This window comes from Sarcophilus harrisii, chromosome 4 (assembly GCF_902635505.1).
Source record: "Sarcophilus harrisii chromosome 4, mSarHar1.11, whole genome shotgun sequence".
In the NCBI taxonomy this organism is placed as follows: domain Eukaryota; kingdom Metazoa; phylum Chordata; class Mammalia; order Dasyuromorphia; family Dasyuridae; genus Sarcophilus; species Sarcophilus harrisii.
Window position 1 is genome coordinate 328,270,337 of NC_045429.1, and position 25,374 is coordinate 328,295,710.

Below are 25,374 nucleotides of genomic sequence, written 5' to 3' on the forward strand. Positions count from 1 at the left end.
CAGGCAGAGCACCCGACGTTCGTAATGGAAACAGTGACAGCAATGGAGTCATTGAGCTGGCCCTGAAATTCCCAAGCCCTAGAGTCCCAGAGAGAAGCTCTCCAGTTCCAGAACTAGCCTTTGATCCTGCTCTGCCTGGAGCCTTGGCTGAATGTGCAGTGATGTGGTTCTCATAGCATGGCGTCCCCTCCCCCACCCGGCAGCCCACAGCTGGAAAGCAGAGGGGCCAGTCCCTGCGCTGGACGGTGGGAGCTCTTTTTCCAGGCTTCCGGTAGGGGGACCACAGACAGAGTACTCACACACCCTTCTGGAGAGAACGGCACATGGCTGTGTGTCTGGGGTGATCCACTGAACCTTAATTTTCTTACCAGTGGAGTAGAAAGAAGAGTGAATGATTGCACATTATAGAGGCTTGGTTACCAAGCCTACCAAGGTTCAATTAAATTGAATTAAAGGGATCCTAGCTGGGAAGTTACAGACCTGAATTCTATTTCTGATTCTGTCCCTGATCAGCTGTAGTCTCTGAACTTCTCCCAGGATAGGGGAAACCTGCTAACTTATGAACTGGCTCATTCCATTTTTGGAGACTTGGCTGATCTTTTATCTTAAGTTGGAATCTGTTTCCCCGTAACTTTAACCCAAAGGTCCTATTCTCCCCTCAGGAACCACACAGAGAACAAGTTTTACCTTTTTTCGCATTTTTGGGGGGTATTGTAATGTTTTGTGTGTATTTATTTTCCTAGTTAGTCCAACTATTAGGGTTTTCTTGGCAAAGATAGAGGAGTGGTTTGCCAATTCCTTCTCTAGCTCATTTAACAGGCAGACTAGGATTAAGTGACTTGCCCTAAGTCACGTAGCTATTAAGTGTCTGAGGTAGGGTTTTAATGCAAGTCCTTCTGACTCCAAGCTTGGAAATCTATCCACTGTGTCACTAGGTTTAAGGGGAAAAAAAAAAGGACATTCATTGACTCACTTCTTACCTAATCTGTACCTACCCACTGGACCCAGATGGCTCTGGAGGAGAAAGTGAGGCTGGTAACTTTGCACAGCCCTCCCTCCCTTAAATCCAACTCACTTGCACATCATGGTTGTGTTGGAGAAGGAAGGAGAAACAGCAAGGATGAGACGGGCAGACAGGGTTAGGTGACTTGCCACACAGCTAGTAAATGTTGGATGCAGGTTCTTTCCGACTCCAGGCCCAGCACTGTCCATTTTACCCTATGTGGCAGTCTTCAAGTATTTGAAGTCTCCCTGTCATTTCAAATAATCTTTGCATCTTTCTGGCTATGCACCTGCTAGGACCTGCTAGTGCTCCCCTCCAAAAGAACTAAAGTGGAAACAAAGTCCCACCTGTGTGGTCTAATTATATAATCACTGATTTGGGGCTAGAAGGAAGCTAGTTACAAGACTATGTGGATACAGCGTTATAGTCCCATTTTCTTTAATATACAGATGAGAAAACTGAGGCTGGGAAGAGGAAGGAACTGATTAAGGAATCAGGGTGAGGGTGAGGGAAGAGAGTCTGAGAAAGTGATGGAGTTGGAAGTGGCTTTGTCCGATGTCACTCACAGATCTGCAAGGGATCTTAGATTTTAAGGGTTACTTATTCCACCTCCTCATTCTAGGAAAGAGGCAAATGACTAGGTTTAAATCCCCCTTGCAACAGACCGCCTGTAATGGTTTGGAGAAGAGCTGACCCGTTCCCAACTACCTTCTGCCAACTGAAGAGGAGGAGAGGATTTAAAACAAAAATCCAAGACTGCGTCTAGTTTGGAGGAAGAGCTTCCAGAAGAGAAAGGCTTATGACGCGCAGAACGGGCAGTAGCGGCGTTGGGGGAGTTTGCGTTGGGGAGCTTTCTTCCGGCAGTCTTTTAGCAGACTCAAATCCGAGACTGTTTTGGTGAAGATGTGCCAGGAAGTAGGGGCTGGCTGGCTGAGATGGATTTTGCACGGGGGGGGGGGGGGGGGGGGACGGCCTTCCAAGGGGCGGGAGCTAGGTCAGGAAAATGTCAGGCTCCGAGAGAAAAATGGGAAAGGGGCGTGGGCGCGGGAGCAGGTGAGGGGCTCCTTTAGAGCTTGGCTCTGGTACAGAATTTAGGACTGGAACTGGAGTCCCGTGAAAGCGCGGGCTCCGACTGGACAATATTTGGCCAAGGCTCTTCGGGAACCCCCGAGCGTGACTCTGGGCACCCCTCCCCCGCGTCTAGAGCAGGGGAAAGCGGGGAGCCCCCGGCCCTCGGGGATCTGGGCACGGACACCCCTAGCGCAAGAACTCGGCTGGGGCGCGCGCGCGCGCACACACACACACGTTGCACGCGTGTGTGAGGTGTGTGGAAGGGGCGTGCCGCCCAGGCCAGGGTACGCGCGCCGCCGGCTCAGGAGCTCCGCGCCGCTGCCCCGCTCCTCCCGGGACGGGACCCCCGCCCCCTCCCAGGCCCCGCTCGGGCCCTCTGCGCAGGCGCCCTGACGGGTCCGGAGGAAGCGGCTGAGGGGGCCGCGGGCACGGGCTCGGAGGCTGGAGCGGCGGCGGCGCGGGCCTCGCCCCGAAGACCTCTCACGGCGGAGGAGGCGACCACCCCCGGCAGGGGCGGGGCGGCGGCGGCGGGACCATGAGGTGCACATGAGGCGGCCGGCGGCAGCGGGACGGGCCGGGGGCCCGGAGGCGGAGGAGGAGGAGGAGGAGGAAGAAGAGGAGGCTGGGGCTCCCAGGGGCCCCGGGACGGGTGAGTGGGGGGAAGGGGCGGGAGGGACTTTGAAGGTCACGAAGAGGGAGACTTGTGGGGCTCCGGGAGGCTTGAGGGGCGGGGGACTACCAGGGGAGGTTGGGGGGATCCCGGGATACCCCGGCAGAAGCGGCTGAGGGATCCCTGAAGGCAGGTGTTGTTAGAGGCAGAGACGGGGTGACCCGAGAGGGAGGGCTGAGGGCACTTGAAGGGTTTATGGGGTCGTCCTGAGAGAGGGCTGGGGAATTCTTAAAGGGGGAGGGTCCTGAGAGCGGACTGAAGGGTCCTTGAAGGAGATGGAGAGGGTCCTGAGAGAGAATTGGGGGTTTTAGAAGGGGGAGATGGGGCTCCTGAGAGGGGACCGGAGCTTCTTGAAGGGGGAGGTGGAGGTCTAAGAGAGGATTGGAGGTCCTTGAATGGGGAGGAGGGGGTCCTGAGCTAGGGGCTTGGGGAACTTGGCGAAGGGAATCCTTAAAGGGGAAGGAGGGCGGGGTCCTGGAGAGTCCTGGAGGAAGGGGAGTCCGGGGGGCTAGAAGCTCCACAGAGGGGAGACTGAGGGATCAGGGAGGAGGAGACCTCTAGAATTGAGGGGTCCTGTAGGGGGAGTAAGGTGGGTGGGGCCTAAGAGGGAGGGGCCCGGAAGGAGGGAGGAACTAATAGCTGGGGGACGCATGGAGGGGGGGAACGAAAAACGGGAGGGCCCGGGAGCTGGGGTCTGGGGTCCGGGAGGGGGGCCCTGAAAAACGGGGGACCGGAGAGGGAGGAGACCAGGATCCCGGGGGGCCGGGAGGGGGGCGGCCTGGGGGTGGGGAAAGGGCTGACAAGAGATGGGGGGACCTCGGGAAAGGGGGCCCCTGAGAGCTGGGGGCCGGGGAAGAGGAAGAACCGAGTACTTGGGTGGGGGGTCCAGGAAAGGGGAGGAACCAGAAGTGGGGGGGGCCCGGGGCAGGGAGGGACTGAAAACTGGGGGGCCCGGGGCGGGGAAGAGACTGAAAACTGGCGGCTGTGGGAGTGCTGGGGGCCCGGAGGGGCCTCTGAGGAGCGGCAGGGGGGGCTCGGGAGACGGCGGTGGGGGAGGGGGCCGGGCACGGCTTCTTCGAAGAGCCCGGGGCCGGACGCGCCGTCCCCTCCCGCTTTGTCCCCCCCCCCCCCCCCGCGGGCGGCGGGCGCGCGCGCGGCTGCTGCCCAAATTGGGAGGGAAAAGAAAGGCGGGGGTGGTCCCGGCTCTGCCCCGACAGCTTGGCCCGGACGGGCTCTGCCTCCCCCTCCTCTCTCCCCCCTCCCGTCCCTTCTCGGTCCTCCTCCTCCTCTTCCTCCTCCTCCTCCTCCTCCTCCTCCTCCGCGCAGCCGGCCCAGCCCAGTCCTGCCCCACGGATGAGGCGGGCGCTGGCGGGGTCCCGGCGGCCGGGGGCCTGAGGGACTGGAGGGCAGCAGCGCCTGGCGGGGGTGGGGGGGGGCCGGCAGCCCTGCCTTGCACCTCCTGGAGGGGGGAACTGGCTGCTTTGCTCTCCACGCAGCAGCGCCGCGGGTCCGTTGGAAGCGGCGCGATGGGGGCGCCCGCCTGGTGCCTTTTCCCCGTCTAGCCTTTGTCTCCCGCACTGGACACCTCCCGATGCACAGGACCCTTGGGTTTTACTTTTGCCTCCCCTCCGCTCGGACCCGGAGCCCGGGAACCGCGTGAGTACGTTTGAGAGACAGACGGAGACGGAGAGGACTTAGTGGAGGGGGAGATGGTGCGGGAGGAGCCGGGCTGGGGGCGACGGACACTCTCCTTCTCCTCTTCTGGACGGAAAATGGTTGTTTTCTCCGGCTGTGAAACTTTGGAGGGTTCTGGTCTGCAGCCCGAGCCCGGGAGCGGAGCCGGAGCCGAGTCCCCACCGAGCTGGGGCTGTTAGCTGGGGGTGGCCCGGGAGGTTGGAGCGGGCGGGGCGGAGGGGGAGAGGCGGGAAGCTGGGGGGGGGGGGGGCTGTCATTGGGACTGGGCAGGGGGAGGCGGGAGATTTCAGATTTACGTGCTGCTCTGGGGGAGGGGGGTCGGGAGTTTGGTTTTGACTGGAGAAAGGCTCTGCTAATCAGAAAGTAGCAGGACCCCAGTGAGGCTGCCTGGGGCTTCCTCATCTTCTGTGTGGGGAGCATGAAGCGTAGACCAGATTGTGGAAGGGGAGGGTAAGTGAAGTTTGAAGCCGCCGTTTTTTAGAAAGCCACTCCTGAAAGTATTCTGGAAGTTGTCCTTTTTGTGCACCATCCTACTCTGTGTGTGTGTGTGCATCTAGATGAGATGAAAGATAAGAAAAAGCTGGGCTGATTTTTTTCTTTCTCCCTTTCTTATTTTCTTCTTTTCCTTTCTTTCTTTTTCCTTTTCTTACTTTCTTCCCTTAATTTCTTTCTTACTTTTTTCTTAGTTTTTTTCTTTACTTTATTTCTTGCTTTCCTTTCCTTTTTCCTCCCTTAATTATTTTTCTTTTTCTCCTTTCTTTTTTCTTCTCCTTTTTCCTTTCCTCCCTTCTTTTCTTAATTTCTTTCCTTTATTCCTTCCTTTTCTTTCTTTCATCTTTCCCTTATTCCTTTTCTTTCTTTCCTTTATTTTTCTTAATTTCTTCTTTTCTATCTTATTTTCTTCATTGTTTCTTTCCTTTTCTTAATTTTCCCTTTCTTAATTTCTGCCTTTCTTTCCTTAATTTCTTTCGTCCTTTTCTTAATTTTTGTTTCAGTCTCCTTTTCTAATTTCTTCCTTTGTTCCTATTTTCTTCTCTTTTTTCTTAATTTCTGCATTTTTTTCTTCCCCTTAATTTATTCTTTTACTTCCTTACATTTGAACTTCTCTTCTGAGTAGAAAATAATAGTTTGATTTGTACATAGTTATCTGCTTTTTAAAAGAATTAGCAAATGGATGATTTAAGGATAAAATGATCTTTCTCAAGGTGGCTTTAGTATTTGAACGGTCTGGAAAAATAAATAGCATCCAAGCTCAGACCTTGAAATACTGTAAGTTGCAGTAGGTCTGCTAATTATTTCTGAAATTTCACATTTTTATCTGCCTTAGTTTTTAATTTCTTTAGTGCTATGTAATGACAGAACCAAAGAAATATGAACTAATTCTTCTGGGTGAAAGGTAAAGGTTTTGTAAACAAATCTGCATATTTTGTAACCAAAACCTTAGATGCTGAATAGGATATATGGTTGTGCTTTAGAGGAAGGATATTTTGGAGAATATTTGTGAAAGTTGCATGAAAGTCCTCTTTTAAAAATTTGTTTTTATTTTGTAATGGTTTGATTTTACCTATTGATGGATTTACTTAAAGGAATCTGTAGTCCTAAGTGTTACAGATAAATCTCTCAATATTATGAGCTATTAAAAAAAAATTTCACACAACCAAAAAATGGATGTTTTATGCTTCTTAGATTTGAAGGAAATTTTGTTTTTAGTTATTTTCTATTCTGTAGAATAACTCCCATCCTCAACTCAAATGACAAAACAGAAAAAAAGATTTTTAAACATTTCTGCCTTTTCCCTTATTCAACCATTGATTTTTAGCCATTAATTTAAGGATTTCTTACTTGAAAAGGTAGCTTATATGATATAACATCCCAGGGTGCTGGAATCTCTTAATAGTCATTATTTTGTTTTAGCTTTGTAGAAACCTCCCTTATGAGATAAGTTGTAAGGATACTGACATTCACCCCGTTATACCAATTCCAGTCCTTACTTAGCTAACTCACATTATTGGGAATTTAGATCCTTTAACAGATTATATATTGTTTACAATCCAGTCTGTTATTCAAACCACAAATATTACCTACTATGTACTTACCTTTGTTTAAGGGGAAAACCAACTCCAAATCTTTATTTAGAATTCTGTTTACTGGGTTAATTATATATGTGTGTGTGTGTGTGTGTGTGTGTGTGTGTGTGTGTATGTATGTATATATGTGTGTGTGTGTGTGTATATATATATATGTGTGTGTGTGTGTGTGTGTGTGTGTGTGTGTGTGTGTGTGTGTATGGAGAGAGAGAGAGAGAGAGAGGATTCTGTTCGTGTTTAGAAAATTGGTATGATGTATTGGAGCTTAATGAATCCAGATGTTTAAGAAGTCATGTGAGAGATTTATGCTTAATTAATTAATATTGTATAGTAATACTGCTCTTGGTGTATATAAATGAATCTTTGACCCCTGATGAAAAAATGCCTATTCCACTGCTCTTGGTGTATACAAATGAATCTTTGACCCCTGATGAAAAAATGCCTATTCCTAATAAACATAGGCAAAAAATGTGTTTCTTTTTCCTTGACACCTTTTTAAGCCTAAAATCCACCTGAGAGTTAGATTACAGCATATATTTGGCAGACGTTCTTCTAGATTTAGAGGTTGTACTACTGTCATCTTCTTATTCAGTTAATTCCAACATAATGTGCATGGAAGCCAGTGTCTGTTTAAATATATTGTTTGGTTGATGGGAAAATAGACCCTCTGTCCTTTCCTTCTTTTTCCATTAAATCTGAGCATTTCTAGTTTTCACAGAAGATCTCCAGACTAGTCAGACACCACCACACTGTCACATTCTGGCGCAGGAGAAGCTGTGCCCAGGCCGAGCTGACAAGCCCCCTTTGGCAGGGCGCCCTTTGTGATTCTGAGCTGGGCAGCATGTTGCCCACAGAGGTTTCCTGCAGCAAGGACAGGATCCCTTTGTAGATTTGAGTGTGCTCCCCACTTGAGGAAATTAAGTGATTTGTGGCATGAGCCATGAGATCTTGGTGACAGCCTGTTCTCTCTTAGGCATGTAGGATGGGGAAATGAAACTGCATCCCCGTCCCTCAAGACATCCAATTAGACATCAGCACTTTTATGATTTTCAGAAGTTGTGATGGGCACAGTAAGATGGTACAGGAGGAGAATATCCAGGATCTTACTGATGCCTGCCTAGTCCTTGAAATGTGGGCAGAAAAAGGCTATTCAGTACTTTATCTCATAATTAATTAGGCATAACAGATGTTTTCTTAACATTTTGGAGTTAGAACACCCAGTTTGGGTCTGAGGCCTGGTTGTTACCTTGTACAGGTTTGCTCTTTACCTTTGTTGTTTGTTGGGTCTTTGTTCCTTCATCTTTAAGAATAGAGGCTTTGGACTTAATTTGATCTATAAAGTTCTTTCCAGGTCCAAATCCTGTGCACCGATTCATCTTATCTCCTTATGGGAATTATTCAATTCTTAGCACTCATCCTTTGATATAGCAAATCTCAAATTTGTAACTATTGAAGTAGAAATTTCAGAGATAATTTTTAAACACATTAGTGGCCTAGCAGTTGTAACATGTTGGAATTGGAATTATTACCAGATGATAAAGAAAATTCCCTGAAGACATACACCATTAGATGGAGCTAAGGTCAGTACCTTCTTTGTGAATGGGTAGTGTGAAGTGAGAGTAGATCTGGTGGGATGGAAGCAGAAATAATCCAGATAGAGTGGCTTTTAGTTGTTTGTTACTTTACTAATGAACTAGTTAGGGAATGTAATTTATAATGGATCCATCAAAAGGCAACTAATAAGTGGTGTCCTCAGAGAATCTCTTCAGTGACTATGCAGTAGCCTTTCCAAAAGGCCTCCAGAGGAGCCACTGTTCTTAGAGGGTTCTTGACCTCTCAGGTCCCCAGTCCAGATTTAGGAACAGGATATCAAATATATGGTAAACTTAACAAAATAGGCCATCTCTCATCTGTTCTCTAAATTTGATATCATGCATTCAGACAGCTTGCTTGACTTTCTTCACACACGAGATAGAAGTAATTGACTTTCATTTCCATGTGATCAATTAAAGCCCATATGTAAAAGAGTTGCTTTGTAGCAAAACTATCAAATAGCTGCTTTTCCTGATCATCATTTCAGTCCTCCCAATGATTATTCCTGCCTATGACATGAAGAGAAAAAATGAGGAGGACTTAACCAGATTGGACAAGTAATCAGAGAAATGAGAATTGCATGCATCTCCATCTGGTTATTTCTGAGATTTCCTCACAGTTGCTAGTCCTGTTTAGTCTGTCTTTGGTGTGTATGATGTTGGCTGGTCTGTGTATGGCACATCCCCAAAACCTTAGCCTAATCTGCTCTGGATCTTTGTCTTGATCATCTCAGCTTTCCGAGATTGCCCTAGTTTGGGGATCCTTGATTTGAGCTCCATGAACTTCAAAAATATTTATTTTGATATAATTGGGTTTTTTGGTAGTTCTATGTGTTTTTTTTTTTTTTTTTATAATTGATTTCTTTTGTAGTCCTATGTGGTTTATTTGATGCATTTTAAATCTTTATTCTGAGACTAGCTCCATAAACTTCACCTGACCACTAAGGGGTCAATGATGCAAAAAAGATTCAGAATTCCTGGTCCAATTGGACTACATTGACACCCAGGGTTGGCAAGCAGCTTGTGAGCCACCAGGTTTCATCTGGAGCTCCTGATCTCAGGAATGATTTCTGTCTTGGCCTCATGGAAGGAAAGGAAGTCTTTTTTAAGGGCAAAAAGAGGAAATTTGAGCAATCTGTGAAATGTTGATTTATATTTCCTGCCTTTCTTGGGTCCTAGGTTCTTCTCGTCCACCCCTATGAATTTCCTGAAGTCTTTCAGAACACCTGTAATGTTTAGAGAATGCCCTTAGATTGCTACTCCTCCTTCAGCACTTACAGAGACCTGAAGTAATTTTTCTCTTGTTTATGGTCATGATAATAGAGAAGAGATTTCTGATCATTGATTTTATGTGTATTTCCAGACATTACTTTTTTTTGGGGGGGGGGGGATTTTCTGCAATATTGATCTTGTTTATTTGGACAATGTGAGGTACATAGATACTTGGTTGATTGATGAATACAGGTTTTCTAACAAACAGAATTTGCTCTTGGCTTTTCAAGTCAACAGGCCTTTACTGGCATGGCCTTAGGAACAGAAACATTCTAACAGATCTCAGTGTAGGTCAAGTAGTAGATTTTCATTAAGTACCTCACATGTATGGAACACACACAAGGACTATGATCACCTGAGAAGGGGCAGGAAGATTGACATTGCTCTATCTTGTCATAGCAGTCAGTGTTTTGGAAACTAAGCAGTGTTTCGTTCACAAATGTAGTTCAACTATTAGGTGTTAAGTAACCAAGAATAGAGGTAGTCCCTTCTCCCAGGGAACTTGTACATTATCTACACTATAGCATAAGATCTAATTAAAGAGTTTGTTGTTTCAACTTGAACTTCATTGACTCTTAATGCAATTAATTACTACAGATTTTAAAAGTACTTTGAGACATTAAACTCTAAATAATTGGTAAATTTGGATGGAAAAATCAAGCTGTAATGTTGAAAAAAATATTTCAGAAAATAAGTGTTGATTGGGCAGTTTTCAAAGGAAGAAATTCAAGTTATCAGCATTCCTGTTTTTAAAAATTGTTACAAGTCATCCATAATTAGAGGAATTCCAATTAAAGCCACTCCCTACTTCCATAAGATTTTCAAAAATGCCAAGTGTTGGCAAGGTTATGGGAAAACAGGCACATTAATACTGTGAAAATTGGTCTAGTCATTCTGGAAAGCAATTTGGAGAAATGTCCCCAAAGTCACTAAACTGTGTATCTTTTTTGACTCAGTGATACTAATAGTAAGCCTATATCCCCAAAGAGATTTAAAAAAAGAAGAAAAGGACTCACATACAAAAAGTATTTATAGGAACTCTTTTTGTAGTGGTAAAGAACCACAAATTGAGGGAAGGGGTGCCCATTAATTGGGAAATGACTGAATAAATTATGTATTTTAATATGATGGAAAATCATTTGGCCATAAAAATGTTGAAAGGAATAGTTTTTGAGAAACCTGTAAAGACTTATGTGAACTGATCCAGAGGGAAATTAGCAGAACCAGGAGAACAATTTATATTATAGCAACATTGTAAATACAGCCTTGAAAGACTAACTTTCATTAGTGTACAGACCAATCATGATTCTAGAGGACTGGTAGAGAGGCATGTTCTTTATTTCCTTATAAGGTGGTGATAGGGTCAAGATGCAAGTGTAGATATACATTTTCTAACATGGCTAAAGTGAATTTGCGTTGCTTGATTGTACATATTTGTTACAGGGAATTTTTTTTCTTTTTTCAATCTCTTATCTCCCCTCCTTTGGTGGAGAGATTATGGGAAGGAAAAAGATCAAATACTTATAAATTTTAAAAAAGGTTAAAAGAAAAAAATAATAATTGGTAATACATTGAAAGAATATTGGAAAATTTTATGAAATCTGAGAGGTTGTCCCTTCTGGATTCCCTATTTCATGAAATATAATGTTATCAATCATCATAATAGAAATTCACATTCATTCAATAGCTATGAACACCAGACTCAGTAATCCTTCACTTAACTGTTTCCATCTTGATTTAACTAACCAGACTATGCTTTATCCTATCAGGTTTTCAGTAGTCTAATAGGTTGTTGTCCTATGTTTCTCAGTCTCTTAGTCCCAATCGGTCAGTCAAGCAGCCCTCTTGGGATTACTGTGGAAAATGTTTTGGTGAAAGAACGCAAATAGTATTTACCTAAAGGAAATCCTCCCTCTTTCACCACAGGGAATCCGTTGTTAGTGTGTCTGGCCTAAATGGCTTGTCCTGACCTCACATTCCAGTTCAGTAGTAGACATTCATGTTATCTAAAGTGAAAGCTTTGTATTATAGGGTGGGCAGGTCAAACATGTGCTCTTCTCAGAGTCCCTCAGAAAGGAGAGCTTCCTTTGTGTTTGGAAAAAAATCATTGAAAAGGAAAGAAAATGTAGAGGATATTTTTTTCCATCATAGATCTGTGTATTTGGAGTGTATATTGGAGTTATAGTTATAGGAGTGTATTTGGAGATGAAAAGGGGTTAGAAGGATACATTTATGATTTGAGTAATGCCTAAGAGTTAGATTGCATTTGTGCAGTTTACATTCTGCTGGACAAATTCACTTTAGTTACCAATTGATGGGCATACTTCATGGAGCGATTAAGATGGACTTGCCATTCTGAAATACAGGTAAAGTACCTTTTGTTGAATGGAGGGAAATATGTATACTTTGGACAAAACCTAGTGTTTAATCCTATCATTTGAGAAAACGGCTGTCTTTGTGTTGGTGGTCTTTGGTGTGTGGACACGTGGCTAGAATAAAAAGCAAAAATTGCTTTAGAGATGGTAGTCCTTGGAAAGAAGCAGAATTTTAAAGGACAAAAAAATTAAGTTCCGTAATGATAATATTATAAAACCATCAATAGTTTAGGGAAATATATATAACATTTCTCTAGGGAGATAGGAATTTTTCGTTCATGTATGAAATTTTTCGTTGCATGTATGCAAATTTTTATGTTATAAAATTATTAGTGTCTTTTAAATCACAGTTATTTCAGAATCTACCCTTCTCATTTCCCCTCCCCTCCATTTCCCTTGTAATAATGAAAAGCAGCCGATATAGCACCCATATTTGTCACATTTGACATGTGTGATTTGCCACCCATCCTCCTCTTACTACAAAGGAAAGAAGATTTATTTCATCATCTGGCGTCTGGAATCAGTATTGATCATTGAATTTAATCTGTGTTCATCTGCCTTTTAGAATTGTTTGCATTTACATGTAGTCATTGTACCTGTATTGTTCTCATGCTTTTTTGCTTGTTTCACTCTGTACTATTTCATGCAGATCTTCCAATATTTCTTTGACTTTATTATATTTTATCTTTTTAACAGGACAGTAAACACACTTTTACTTTCATATGGTACTTTATTCAATCACTCCTCAGTTTATGGATATCAACTTTATTTCTATTTTTTGTTACCAAAAGTGCTGCTATCAATATTTTGGTATCATTGGGATCGTTCTTTTTTGTCTTTGGTACATGTCCAGTAATGGGGATTGCTGCATCAAAGGGGAAGAACAGTTTAATAACTTTTCTTACACAATTCTAACTTGGTTTTTGGAGTGTTTGGACCAATTCATATATCTATGTACAATATTTAGTGTGCCTGACTTGCAACCCCTCAAAACTAGATTATTTCCACTTTTCATTATCTTTGTCATTTTGACAGGCATGAGGTGAAATGTCTGGGTTTTGTTTCTCTTACTAGCTTTTTGGGATACTTTTTTTCCAATATGATTGTTAATAGTTGGCATTTCTTCTTTTGAAAAATTGTTCATATTGACAAAAATTGTCAAATTTTTGACTCCTTTGAGAGGATATGGAGCTAAGTGATGAGCCCAGCATCTAGGTGTGTAACTTCATGTAAAGAAAAATGAAGGGACTTGGCCAGTTGTGTAAACAAGCAGGTTTTGAAATGTGTTTTGTTAATCTTCTGTCTCAGATATAAAAGTAACTTCTAGTAAGGGATCCTATTCAATTTTATGAGAAAATGAGGAGAATGGTAATAATGATATTAGCCCACATAGAAAGTTTTCCAATGCTGGATTGTACTTGTAGCTTTGATGTAGATAAGAAAATAGATGATTTTATGTCTTGAGGAGTAAGCTACAGTGTTCTCTACAACTGGTCTTAAGACCAAACTATTGATGTTTGGACATTTGTGTATTATTGATCTCTACATTGTGTTACTCAATGGCAGACCTCAGGTAAAAAAATTACTTGGAAAAAGAAAGAAAATGGAGATCCTATGTTTTTGTTTTTGTTTTTGCTTTGTTTATTTGAGTCAGGAAGTCCTGATTGGTATAAATAATGCAATCCCTGAAGTGAAAGGATTATTCACATCCACATTGAGCTGGGACCATTGACTAAATATAATTATAATTTTGAATACTGCAAATTCAAATATATGGGAGTATTTCAGAGGATTCATTGCCCATACTAAACTACACCTAGCTGTATTGTATCCAGACTTGTATTCAGAAAATATGAAGTAGAAAAATACTTCTATGATTTGAGAAATACTGAGCTTTAAAAAAGTTTTAAAAGTTCATTAATTAAAATTTACATTAAAGCATCACTCTCATAAAATTTATTATGGAATGGAATCCAGTATAAGATCAGTTCATTTTGGATCCCAGATAAAGGAAAGAATAATTATTTAGTTTTACTTAATTACCAAAAGAATATTGTTGTTGAATAGTTTCAAATGTAAAAGAATTCCACATCATGCAAATTTTAGTTATATTACAGTTTTAATTATCTCCCATACACTCAAGAGTAAGACAGCTATTAAAAGTTAAATTTAATGTTCCTTACCCACTCAAGAAGCAACAACATTAAATTTAAATGGGGAATCTTTTTATTGAAAAGCTGTGTAAGTACCTGTTATTCTAAAAAAGCTTTTTCTACTTTGACCCACCTATTTCAGTTTCTTCTATTTTCTTTTTCCATACCTAGCTTTCTAGGATAATTTTGTCTTGAAAAAGAATATCTTTTTTTAATTTTGTACATCGTGAACTTGATCATATTAGAAAGTTTACATTTGGCTTTTCCTTCCCCTCCCCCCTATATTCCAGTTCAGAATAGCAAACTTAGGGTGCTTTAAGTATCAGACTTTCACCCTTTTGTACCATGGGAGAAATATCCCAACTTTTCTATCTGATTCCTCTGAGTTCTTAATGTGTTGAATGAAAATGGAATTTTTCCAGTACATGACACTGGAGCTTAGCATAATGCACTTTTCCTCCTATCCATTGACAAAGTTGCTTGCAGAATACTTTTTAACTTGGTTTTATTCACTGCACATTATATTTTCTTGTCTCTGGAATCTCAGTTCACTTTCAGAATCTCTTCTGAAAAAACACTCGTAGTCATGTGTTGATTACACAGATTACTATTTGCCACTCAGCAGACTTAGAGGTTTTGCTTAGGACCCGTCACTAACTGGTTGTTAAACATCTGTTATCACCCCTCTGGTATTAACTTCCCTTTAAAACATACCATTTAAAATAGTTAGACATTGTAGTCTCTGGAATTGCTTCTTTGCTACTTCACATTCAGCATTCTCATTTAAGAACATGAATCATCTGTAGGATTCCTAGAGGGTTGCCCTGCCCATGACCTGTAATACTGAGATAGTTAAATTTGGAATAGTGGTTAGTCCCAGGGACTAACTCTGAGCTCCTGCTTTCTTTTTAAAAAAAAAAAAAAAATGTTACATTGCGCACGGCAGAAGGGCCATCCCTACTCTGCTGGGAATCCATCCTGTGTGGCGTTCACAACGTGGCTTCATTCCTTTCTCTGTCTCCCCTGACCCCCAGATCTCGTGTGACATCTCTGTGCTGCCCACAGCTGGAGGAGCCCTTGTGTTGGTGTTGGAGCTCCTTTCTCAGTGCATATTCTGACACACTTATGCTTTAGCAGATCGTTTTCCTGTATTGCTGAACCCCAGAAATGACTACTTAGCCAGCCTTAAGGCTCAAGATGACCCTTTCTAAACTTTAGTAGGCTGTGGAGCCCATGCCCAATGCTGGGCCAGCTTGAGGGGAACTTGAGAGAGTTGTTCTCTTGATGGCGCAGAAGCTTCAAGAACTTGTGGACTGGTCTCGGCCATCATCAGGAAGCTCCAGTGGCCTAAAGGACAAGCCTAAAGGCTTCTGAGCCCAGGAGTGTAGGTTTGAACCCTCTCTGGGTTGGAGGGCCACTCATTTTGGGACAGCTGGATGGCACAGTGGACTGTGCTGCGTCTGGAATCCGGGAGGCTCATCTTGCTGGGCAGCACCAGACACTTATTACTGTGTGACCTTGGACAAGTCACTTAGCCCTGTGTGTCTCAGTTTCCTTATCTGCAAAACAGTGAGCTGGAGAAGGAAATGGCAAACCATTCCAGTACAGGTCACCACGTCCGAAACGACAGAAAACACGATAACCAGGCTGGCATGAGACACTAGAGTGGGATTTTAGGGGAGGATTCATATGTGAACACAGATATGTAATATGGGAAGAGGGACAGAATCTGTGGATTTTGGGATTACATCGACTGGGCTGGAAGGTGATGGGGGTGGGAATCAAGTCCTTGGTATTTCATTGTTGTAAGGAATTCCCAGGTGAAGAAACTTCCCTTACCAATGCAGGTAGAGACTTGTGGTCCTTAGAGAGTTGCCTACATAAGAGTACTGAAAGGTTGTCACCCAGGCAGGTATATGAGAAGTCAGCATTGTCCTGGCTCTGAGGCCAATTCTCTATTCACCATGCTATGTCACTTCTTTTTTTGTGTGTAACAGAGAGATATAAACTGCTAGATCATTTTAGTTTTGTTTTGGGAACAACACTAAAACAAATTAAGATGTCCTCAAGTGTGGGGAGCCGGCACTAATCTACAGCCACATAAGGCCAACCTTGAATAGGTTCAATCTCCTAATCACATTATATACCAAAGACTTCCTGAATAGGAATCTCCTAATCACATCCTAACTTTGAATAGGCAAATATCTAGGCATCACCTAATCACATCATAGAGCTTCCTGCCACCAGAAACATCTGAGCAGCTCATCCTTGGGCGGGATACCAACCCTTTGTCTAGGACCCCCACCCTGTACTGTGTTTGTACAACCCTGCCTTCTTTCCTACTGCTATATATATCTGTACTATTGCACCCATTAAAATGAGGCTTGATCAGATGGATTTGCCTTGCTTCCATTTTGCACGTCCCCTCTCTCTTGCCCTTATCTCTTTTCTTCCAGGGTCCACACACTCTGCCTCGCGGGCCGAGGCACTCAAGTACTGTAAGACTGGTTAGCAATTACTGTTTAGTTCTGAACCCAAGGCTTGTCATTTTTTAAAGAAGAAACTGAATTGTGGCATCATCTCTGTTTTGGTCGCAAGAATTTGGATGTAAAAACTCAGTTTTAAATCAGTAGTTTGTGCTGAACTGGAAAATTAAAAAACTCTTAAAATAGTATTAATGCTTAGACATAAAATTTATTTTCAACAATTATACTGGTTCCTAATTCGTTGATTTAATAAGAATTTTTAAATTGGCCAGAAAACGTATGCAGCAGGAGCCAAGTTACCTTTTTAATTGGTTAAGCTGAAACTTCAAACATTGTTTTACACAAATATAATTGGAAAGAATTCTTCAAAGCTATAAATAAAAAAGATAATATTTGGAATAAGTGTATTTGTGGTCACCATTATAGTAAGGGGACTGTAATGGAAAAAATGAGTCAGATAATCTGAATGTATTTAGGAGTTGATTCCCACCCCCATTCCCTTCCAACTCAGTTGATGTAATCCCAGAAAATAAAGAGCATACAATGGGGGTAACTGGGTGGAATTAAACAAAGTGCAAAGCTAGACCTTTGCCTTATTATTCCTTTACAAGTGTGAAGAAGTTTTCTGGTAGAATTGGAAGGGCAATTTGCCATTGGCTCTTGAAGGATTAGCCATGCCCCTGGAGGCCTTTATATTTTATTTTTTAAATGTAATTACTTTTTTCCAATGAACAAAAATCTATTTTTTAGGCAGCTAGGTGGTGCATTGGATAGAGCGCTGGACCTGTAGTCAGGAAGACCTGAGTTCAAATCCAGCCTCAGACACTTAACTGTGTGACCCTCGGTAAGTCACTTAACTGCTGTCTGCCTTAGTTTCCTCATCTGTAAAGCAGGAATGAAAATAAGTTGTTACTTTTGCAAATCTTAAAGTGCTATTTACACTAGCTAATATTATTCTTCTTTTTCTCACTTTCCCTACTCTCCTATTGAAAAACAAAAACAAACAAACAAACAAAAACCCTTATAACAATTTTATGTGTATTAAAGCAAAACAAATTCTCATGTTGGCCAAATCCAAAAATATGTTTTTTTGGTCTGTATCCTGAAGCTGTCACTTCTCTGTTAGGAAATGAGCAGAATCTGCATTGACCACAATTCTTAAATCTTTCAAAGTTGTTTGTCTTTATAGTGTTACTATAGTATAATTTGTTCTCTGAACTCTGCCCATTTCACTCTGCATCAGTTCATATAAGTCTTCCAAAGATTCTCTGAAACCATCCCTTTTATCATTATTTCTGTCACAGTAATATTCCATTACATTCCTATATCATAATTTTTGTTTAGCCATTCCTCTATTGATGGGCACCTCCCATATTTCTGGTTCTCACTGCAACAACAAAGAAAACTACCATAAATATTGTTATATGGAGAAGTCCTTTCTCTTATATTTAGATATAGATTTAATAATGGTATCAACAGGTCAGAAGATAAATACAATTTAGTGACTTTTATGTGCACGGTTCCAAATTACTTTCCAGAATGGCTAGATTTGATTCAGAGCTTCAACAAACAGTTATATTAATGTTCCTGTCTTCCTGTAGACCCTCTAACAATTAATGACTTATTTCTATCTCAAGTGACTGTTCATTTTTATTTGTTTAGAAACAAACATAAATTGTTATGGTTTTTCTTCTTGAAAATCTCTGTCAACTGAGAGAAAGAAAGAACTAAAATTAAATCCCAGCTCCTACTATTGGGGGATGGGGAAACTTGGGGTGAAGATTTCTACTTCCTGCTGCAGATGTGACTTATACTTCCTTCCAGGAGCCTACAATATAGTCAGGGTGAAAAAGATAGGAAAACTATTTAAGTGCTAAATTATGTGGTATTGACTCTAAATATTGTAGGAATTCAGACATAAACAAGATCAATATCTATTACTCAGAAAAGCTTCATGGAAGTAGAGGAGGAACTGGGCTTGAATGAGAGAGGATGAGTATGAGAGGGGAAAGGTTCAACAATAGGACAAACGTTTATATATTTATTTAGTTGTTGTGAGGCAATTGCGTTGAATGATTCATTCGCGGTCACATGGCTAGTAAGTGTAAAGCATTTGAGAAGGAAATGAACTTAGGTCCTCCTGACTTGGAGGGGAAGAGGGACATGGTGCATTCTATCCACTGTGCCATCTAGTTGCCCCAACAGGACAAGCATTTAAGTGCCTCTCTTTCTTGAGCACTGGGCTTTACAAAATATTACAAATATTACAAATATTCTCTCATTTGATCCTCATATCAATCCTGGACAGTAGGTGCTGTTGTTTCCCCATTTCCCAATTGAGGAAACTGAGGCAGACAAAGCCCAGCACTCTATGTACTGAGCTCCCTAGCTGGATTGCTGAGCATCATTAATGGCTACTCTGAGGGTAAAAACAGTAAATATAAAACCTGATATATGAATACATTCATTTCTCTCAAGTAGAGATTTTAGACAATAGAAGTGCTAATCTTAATGTCCTCTGCCCTGATCGGACTGTCTGGAGCAGGGGTCCTCAAACTATGGCCCACAGGCCAGATGCAGCAGCTGAGGACGTTTATCCCCCTCACCCAGGGATATGAAGTTTCTTTATTTAAAGGCCCACAAAACAAAGTTTTTGTTTTTACTATAGTCCAGCCCTCCAACAGTCTGAGGGACAGTGAACTGGCCCCATATTTTAAAAGTTTGAGGACCCCTGGTGGAGTATTGTGTTCAGTTCTGGAGGCTAAATTTTAGAAAGAACATTGATCTTGTGCTATAAGAGTACTCGTTGAAAGAAATGGCAAAGTTTAGCTTAGAGAAAAAAGAGTTAAGGTGAGATAGATAGTAGTAGTTAACTATTTGAAAGACTATGATGTTCAGTTTGACTTTCTGGAGCAAAACTAGAGCAGTAGGTCAAAGTCAAAGAGAAGTAGATTTAAGCTTGATGTGGAGGAAAGCTTCCAAGTCATTAGAGCCACTGAGGTAGAAAGGGTTGCCCTGGGGCATAAGGGGTCCTGCCTTGCTTTGAGCAAAAGAGGTTCTATGAGCAGATATATTATAATGGTGACATTTTGGGGGGAGGCTAGGAATCTGATATAGGCTAAATATGTGCAGGTCTTTAAAACATTCCCACATTTGACATGTTTTGCAAGAAAAATCAGATCAAAAGGGTTCAGGAAAACAAACGACAACAAAAAGGTGAAAATACTATGTTTCAATCCACATTCAGTCTCCCTAGTCCTCTCTCCGGATATGATGGCATTTTCCATCACAAGCCTATTGGAAATGCCTTGGATTACCTCAGTGTTGAAAAGAGCCACATCCATCACAGTTGTTCATCATATAATTTTGTTGTTGCCATGTACGATGATCTCCTGGCTCTGTTCATTTCACTTCACATAAGTTCATATGAGTCTCTTCAAGCTTCTCTGAAATCATCCTGTTGGTCATTTCCTACAGAACAATAACATTCTATAACATTCATATACCATAACTTATTCAACTATTCTCCAGCAGATGCACATCCACTCAGTTTCCAGTCCAGGATTCCTTTCTTAATAGGACTTTTTATTAGGTCATGTAAAGCAGTTTATTTTAGTGATAATTTGATTTGGGTGCAATATGGTTTGTCCCCAGCACTGTTTCCATGTCACTGGTATTTAAAGTGCTTCACAGCTTGCCCTCATCCAGCCCTTCCAGTATGCCTCTCCATACTTCCCCTTCGTGTTCTCTTGGATCTAGAGCTCCTGGCCTAATAATATTCTCTTCCCCTTTTCTTTGATTTGTACCAGCTGAGCCCCTAGCACTTCTCTCTTTTCTTTTCTTTGATTCTTGGAATCCCTGGATTTCTTTGAGACTCAGCTTAGGCTCTTCCTTATGTGGGTGGCTTTTCTTTAATTTGCCCAGTTATTTTGTATTTGTGTATTGGTGCTTTGCACAGGTCTCTGTGTTTTTAACCAAATATGTACATGTTTTCTCTCCGTTCAGTATTTTGCTCATGGATGGTTGTTTTTCTTTCCAGAAATGCTTGAAATGCTTATTTTGCTGATTTCCCAGAATTTTCATTGATGTCTGTATATGTGTGTGTGTTGGGGTTGTTTCAGCTTGAGTTCCTTTTTGAATTATACTACTATTTCATTTCCTACTTTAATTGCTAGTGGGTTCATAGTAATCTCACATTGTTTGAGAGTGTTTTTCCTGGCTGCTTGCAGAATTTGCCATTGGAATTGTTAAATTTAACAGTTGTGTCTGGGAATTTAAAAAGCAGGCCTTTTTTTTCTCGAGGCAATATTTTGTCATTTTGTTTTCTATATTCAGAAGTCTTAAATACAGAACTGAGCAGTTTCTTGCATGTTATTTTTTTTTAATTATCATATTCAGGTTTTTTGATTTGTCATGTTCTTCAGGGAAACCTGTGATCATTAGTCTCTGTGTTTCCTTTCTTCAAAGTCAACTGTTTTGGCTTATATAGAGATCGTGTTTTGGTTTTGGTTTTTGTATTTTGCTTTTTTTCTGCCAGATTTTCCTCTACTTTTGTAATTTTTACCAATTCTGTTACTCACTTAAAATCTTGAGAGGAAATTTACAGTGTGCCAGCCAGTGGGCTAAATGCTAGGGATGCAGAGACAAACTGTCTCTGCCTCAAGGTGCTTACATTCTATCAGGGCTAACTGCACTATACGTATAAAAACAATAAATAACAAAGTAATGGGTAGAGAAATGCCACTAGCAGCAGGGTGATCATTGAGTTTGTGACATGCAAACAGAGAGGCAAGAGAGGTCTATAGATTAATTAGAAGACTTAATGTAAGTCTATATATGAGGGATAAGGTATGCTTGGACTGCAGGTGAGGTATGGTCAGACTAGCTTGTATATCTGATTTATTCATTTAGAAATATTTCACTACTTACGTTCAAGGCACATGTACATGTGCATGCATGCATGTGTGTATAATACATATTATGTATGGGTAAATGTGAACTTTGGAAGTTCATTTGAGAATATAAGGGACATACTTACATTCTTTGATGAATCTATGTTTTCATCCATCTGAGATTTCATGGAGTAGTTGGATGTGAGCTGAACCTTAAAGGATGTATGTCCATTCCAGAAGGACAGGACTATTTAGATAGGGAGACTAGAATAAGCAAAGAAGGGAGACAAGAAGGCAAAAAGACATGTTTCAGTTCAGAGTAATGGCTCAGTTGTTTTGTGGTAGAAAATTGGTTTTGAAGGTTAGCTTGAGGCTAGATTGCAGAGGGTTTTGAATGCCAGCCTGAGAATTTTAGGGCTTATCTACGGGGTAATACTCAGTTATTGGAGGCTTTTAAGCAAAAGATGTAGATTGAATTATAGAATTTTAGATTTTCAAAGAGGTTTTAGGGAAACTTTGTTATCTTTCACCTTGAGTTAGGAAGGTCCGTTTATTTTCCTTCCATACAGATTATCACCTACATTCATTTCTGCCTCATTGACTTTCTTTGTTTTTGCTAAAAGTAAATGTCTGAGGAAGATAACCTGGGAAGATTTCATGTAGAATATATTTGAAGGGTAGAGGTAAGAGACAGGAAGACTTCCAAGTAAGAGATTTTGTTTATGTTCTGAAGTAGGATGATAGCAACAAGAATAGAAAGGAGGGGCCAGTATGATAGAGAGTGAAAGAATTATTGCTCACTCTGTGACTGGATGTGGGGTTGAGGGTAAGGAAAGTTGAACATGACTCCAAAGTTTGGATCCTGGATGAATGGGGAAATGGTGTACCATTAACAGTAATAGAAGTCAGAGAGAGGAGCTGTTTTGCAAGGAATATGTGTTTTAGATCTCAAGAAATGGAAGAGGGAACGGCTTAAACAAAGACATGGGCATATATTGGAAGAGTATATAGCCTGTATGTGTGGACAGTAAGTAAGAAGATTAATAATAATTGATAGCTGACATTTATATATTTTTATATTTACTATGTGCCAGACACTATTCTTACTGTTTTTAAATTATTATCCTATTTGAACCTCACAACAATTCTGGGAGAAATGGGTGCTATTTTAAATAATAAATTAATAAATTTACTATAGATAAAATTAAAGCCCGCATTGTACAGATGAGGAAACCAAGGGTAAACAAGTGAAGTGACTTCCAACACAGCTAGTAAGTCTGTGACCTCACATTTGAACTCAAGACTTTCTGATTCCAGACCTAGTACTGTATCCACTGTAACACCTAGCAATCTGGGGTGTATTTAATATAGGGAGGGAGAAAATGACAAAGTTTGATGATGGACAAGATGCAGTAGATAAAGGAGAGGAGAAGTCAAAAATAACTATAAGGTTTTTTTTTTGTCTTGGACTAAGGGAAAATTAGTGCCAATTACAAGGGAATCTGTTTGGGGGCATGTGGCAGAAGTGGTCATTTTAACATGCCTATGTTTGACAGGATGTTCCAGTAGAGACAGTCTTGTACACCTAAATATTTAGGATTGGAGTTAGAGGTAAGGGTGCAGAAATGGTGATCTGGGAGTCATCTGAATAGAGGTGATAAATGAGGCTGTGGAAGTAGGCTCTGAGACAGGGAATAAAAGACAGATCCTCAGGAGATAGCACAGGAGATTGGAAGAAATTTGAGGAGACAAAATGTAGCAGTCACAGAGGTGAGAAAACCCTCCCAATCACAAGAAGTACTTAGTTGAAGAAATGAAGGGGAGCCGGAGAGTTTTAAGAAGTAGCAGTAGGTCCAGAGTGTCTGATTCATCAAGAAGATCAAGAAGAATAAGAAGAGAAAAAAACATAAGATTTGATGAGGAAGTCATAGGATTTGGAATGGAAGAGACCATCAATGATGTCTACTTGTACTTTATCATTTATATAGATGAGGACTTGGAGGCCCAGAGCAAGGCATTTAACCAAAGGCACAGTGTCATAAGTAATTCCTTACCAAGATGGCCTCAGGGGAAAAGAAGAATAGGAAGAAGTTACACTCTTTATAATTGGGGAGGAGGCATGGAAGGGATCAGGTCCCTATATTCTGTGATTTCATGCTTAATATTAGAAGAGAGGAAGTAAAAGAGACAGCAGAGAGTTCCTTGGGGAATATTAAATAGAATCTTAGATCAGTGATGTCGTGATGCATTTGTTCAGTTACTACCCTGATTTCATTGTACCTTTTGACTCCAATTTTTAAAAAATTCTCTACATTATCACTTATTGCTGGAATATAGGAGTTTGAAGAGGATCATTTTGGCTTTTTGCTTTGATGCTTCTCTGTTGCTTTGGGCTCGAATTTCCTTGCTGAGAAAGGAAATATTTTTCTTCCATGAGAATTCTATGGTATTAGATTTCTTATAGGATATTTTTCCCTTCTTCATCTTAACTTTAATTTAAATGTTTTTAGTTTGAAAGAGCATAATTTTTTTCAATTTGTTTATATTTGAACTTCTATTATCTTTCATTGATTTATTTCCATCATCTTTTCATATGGCCCTGTGGTCTTTTTCTGATGTATGGGTCAGAATTAATTTTCTTAAATTGATGATGGTTTCCCATAGAATATAATAGGCTCTAAGGATTTATCCCTTTTATAGATAAAGACTTGGAAGAGGCTTTTTAGAAATTGTCTAATCCAATCCCATTTTTAAAATGAGAAGCCCGAAGATGGAAAGTGACTGGTATCATGTCTAGTACTAGTAAGGTGTAGACAGGAGATTTAATCTCTGGTCCTTTGATTCCAAATCCGGTGTACTTCCTACCACTCTATGTCAATCTCACAAAGTACTTTCCTTTTAAGGACTTTGAGGAAATTGAGATTAGGAGATTTCACAGTCACATTATTAGTTAATCAATAAAAAAATGTTTATTTGCCAACCATTATGCTGGCTGAGGCTACAAAGAAAAGCAAAAATGATTCCTGCCCTCCAGTGGGTTACTTTCTAATGCTGGAGACAATGTGTAGATAAATGAGTACATACAATATAATTAAGTAATACTGCAGAAAGTAGAGCACTAACATTTGAGGGGTCAGTAAAGACCTGCAGAAGGTGGTGAATTTCAGAGAAGTCAGGAATTCTAAGAGGTGGAAACAGAGAGCACTGTGGGCAGGAGAGGCCACAGATGTAATGGGCATTGAGCTAGGAATCAGACCATTGTTTGAGGAAAAACAACAGCCAGCAGGCCAGTGGGCTGAACCATAGAATGCAGGGTGGGGAAGGACAGGGTAAGAAGATTATAAGGATAGGATAGGGCCAGGTTATGAGAGGCTTTAAATTCAAAACATGGAAATTTATATTTGATCCTAGTGGCAATAAGACAACACTGGATTTTACTAAACACAGCTGGGTGTTATGGTCAGAGCTGCACTTTAGGAATTTTGATTAAAGAACTTTGATCAATGCAATGACCACTTACAATTTCTTAACCATGATGCAATGGTTTCAAGATGCAAGAGGAGATATGTGTTTTTGAACATGACCAGTGCAGTAATTTGTTTTGTTTAATTAGCATATTTGCTAGAAGAATTTTGTTTTCTTATCTCTGCTTCCCCCCTTCCATTTTGGGAAGGGAAATAAATGTTTGTAAATTGAAAAACAAATTTAATTTTAAAAGATTTTTAAACGAAAAGAAATGGAAATGTGAACTGGACAAGCTACTATGGAAAGCAATTTGAAATTGTGCTCAAACAATTACTATCTTTTGATCCACCTACATCCCCAAAGACATGACAGGAAGAGGGAAAAGACTCATGTATACAAAAATATTTATAGCAGCTTTTTTTTGTATGATGGCAAAGATTTGGAACCTAAGGGAGTATCCATCAATTAGGGAATGGTGAACAAAATGTGATTATAATGGAGTGCTGTTGCATTGTAATAAATGAGTTAGAGAACAGAGAAATGTGGAAAGACATAGGAACTTATGGAGAATGAGGTGTGAACAGAACCAGGAGAACAAATTATATTATAATAA

The 25,374-nt window shown here is 41.0% G+C and overlaps 1 protein-coding gene across 5 annotated transcripts in view; it reads left to right on the forward strand.

Moving 5' to 3' along the window:
• Nucleotides 1-2,017: 2,017 nt before the first annotated feature.
• The window catches only part of GJC1 (gap junction protein gamma 1), a 40,967-nt gene continuing 17,610 nt past the window's right edge, over nucleotides 2,018-25,374 (forward strand). The window contains exons 1-2 of one of the 5 annotated variants that reach the window (XM_031965998.1): nucleotides 2,018-2,723; nucleotides 4,241-4,400. The gene's annotated coding sequence lies outside the window, so the exon portion shown is untranslated. Of the gene's footprint in view, nucleotides 2,724-3,806; nucleotides 4,405-4,771; nucleotides 4,890-25,374 lie in introns of those variants that run through there. The other 4 variants (XM_031965999.1, XM_031966000.1, XM_031965997.1 and 1 more) reach the window with 4 other exon arrangements.